General features: G+C 61.0%; 1 protein-coding gene across 1 annotated transcript in view; it reads right to left on the bottom strand.

Annotated features, from left to right (window-relative positions):
• LOC106592259 (vacuolar protein sorting-associated protein 13B) overlaps positions 1-2,500 on the bottom strand; it is a gene marked incomplete at its 5' end in the record, with an annotated part of 99,780 nt that overhangs the window by 78,880 nt on the left and 18,400 nt on the right.

Here is a 2,500-nt window from a genome sequence, read left to right as displayed (position 1 = left end):
AGGGGGTGTGGGTATATGGCCAATACACCACGACTAAAGGCTGTTCTTAAGCACGACACAACGCGGAGTGCCTGGATACAGCCATTAGCCCATAGTATATTGGCCATATACCACAAACCCCCTGAGGTGCCTTATTTGCTGTTATAAACTGGTTACCAACGTAATTACAACAGTAAAAAATACATGTTTTGTCATACCAATGGTATACGGTCTGAGGTATATATATATTTTATAATTTAACTTTTATTTAACTTGGCAAGTCAGTTAAGAACAAATTATTTTTTACAATGACGGCCTACTCCCCAGACGACGCCGGGCCAATTGTGCGTCGCCCTGTGGGACTCCCAATCACGGCGGGTTGTGATACAGCCTGGATTCGAACCAGGGTATCTGTAGTGACGCCTCCAGCACTGAGACGCAGTGCCTCAGACCGCTGCACCACTCAGGAACTCATATATATATACCACGGCTGTCAGCCAATCAGCATTCAGGGCTTGAACCACCCAGTTTATATATATACACACTGTACCTGGAATGTGTTGTTATGTTCTTGAATAAAGATTCCCCATCACACACATTCCCCCCCAGCCCCTCCCCAGCCCCTCGGCCCCCCCAGCCCCCTCGGCCCCTCCCAGCCCCCCCCTCGGCCCCCCTCGGCCCCTCCCCGCCCCCCCAGCCCCTCTCGGCCCCCCCGGCCCCCCCAGCCCCTCCCCCAGCCCCCCCAGCCCCTCCCCCCAGCCCCTCCCAGCCCCCTCCGGCCCCCAGCCCCCCGGCCCCTCCCAGCCCCTCCGCCCCCCAGCCCCCCCCGGCCCCCAACAGCCCCCAATGTGAGGCCTTGAGCTGGGCTAGCAGAGCAGAGTGTGTGGAGGTTGTGCCAGGTTCCTCCAGACCTGCCTGTCTCAGCCTCCTCTCCTCCTCCTCCTGTGGGCCAAAGGCATCCTCGTTCCCACACCTCCACACGCCAAGCCCCAATGTAAACACTGTAATTCCTGGGACCGCTGCCGCGCCGCGCCGCTTACCCACACAGGAGAGACATTTATTTACTCAGCACAGTTTGTATTCACTCATCAGAGAGACCCAAACACACAGAGAGAGAGAGAGGGGAGGGAGGAGGGGAGAGAGAGAGGAGAGAGAGAGAGAGAGAGGGAGGAGGGAGGAGAGAGAGGGAGAGAGAGAGAGGACAGAGAGAGAGAGAGAGAGAGAGAGAGAGAGAGAGAGGTGAGGGAGGGAGCGAGGGAGGGAGGAGGGGAGGGGAGGGAGTGGGAGGAGGAGGGAGGGAGGGGAGGAGGGAGGGAGGAGGGAGAGAGAGGAGGGGAGGGAGGAGAGGAGGGAGAGAGGAGGGGGGAGAGGAGGGAGGAAGAGGAGGGGAGAGAGGAGGCGAGAGAGAGGAGGGGAGGGAGAAAGGAGGGGAGAGGTGGGGACGGAAGAGGGGAGAGAGGAGGGGAGAGAGGAGGAGAGGGGAGAGAGGAGGGAGAGAGAGAGGAGGGGAGAGAGGTGGGGAGGGAAGAGGGGAGAGAGGAGGGAGAGAGAGAGGAGGGGAGGGGAGAGAGGAGGGAGAGAGGAGGGAGAGAGAGAGTTGAGGGTCGGAGGGTGTTTGGAGGTTGCAGCTCCTACATTCTTGCTCAATCAGCCGGTGTCCCGGAGGACTAAACACGTCTCCCACTGTTTGCACTCGGATAAACACTGACAAGTGGTCTGTCAGAGGCCTTACCGCCTGCCTGCCTTACCGCCTGCATGCCCCTCTCCCTGCCTTACCGCCTGCATGTCCCTCTGCCTGCCTTACCGCCTGCATGCCCCTCTGCCTCGTTACCCCCTCTGCAGGCCTCGTTCCCTCCCCTCAGGGTAGAGCAGGCCTCGTTACCCCCCCTCAGGGTAGAGCAGGCCTCGTTACCCCCCCCCCCTCAGGGTAGAGCAGGCCTCGTTACACCCCCTCAGGGTAGAGCAGGCCTCGTTACCCCCTCAGGGTAGAGCAGGCCTCAGTTACCCCCCTCAGGGTAGAGCAGGCCTCGTTACCCCCCCCCCCTCAGGGTAGAGCAGGCCTCGTTACCCCCCTCAGGGTAGAGCAGGCCTCGTTACCCACCCTCAGGGTAGAGCAGGCCTCGTTACCCACCCTCAGGGTAGAGCAGGCCTCGTTACCCCCCCTCAGGGTAGAGCAGGCCTCGCTACCCCCCTCAGGGTAGAGCAGCCTCGTACCCCCCTCAGGGTAGAGCAGGCCTCGTTACCTCCCTCAGGGTAGAGCAGGCCTCGTTATCCCCCCTCAGGGTAGAGCAGGCCTCGTTACCTCCCCTCAGGGTAGAGCAGGCCTCGTTATCCCCCCCTCAGGGTAGAGCAGGCCTCGTTACCTCCCCTCAGGGTAGAGCAGGCCTCGTTATCCCCCCCTCAGGGTAGAGCAGGCCTCGTTATCCCCCTCAGGGTAGAGCAGGCCTCGTTATCCCCCCCTCAGGGTAGAGCAGGCCTCGTTACCCCCCCTCAGGGTAGAGCAGGCCTCGTTACCCCCCTC

The sequence above is a fragment of the Salmo salar genome, unplaced genomic scaffold (assembly GCF_905237065.1).
Source record: "Salmo salar unplaced genomic scaffold, Ssal_v3.1, whole genome shotgun sequence".
In the NCBI taxonomy this organism is placed as follows: Eukaryota; Metazoa; Chordata; class Actinopteri; order Salmoniformes; family Salmonidae; genus Salmo; species Salmo salar.
The sequence above is the reverse complement of the archived record's forward strand: the minus strand, read 5'-3'. Positions and strand labels throughout refer to the sequence as shown.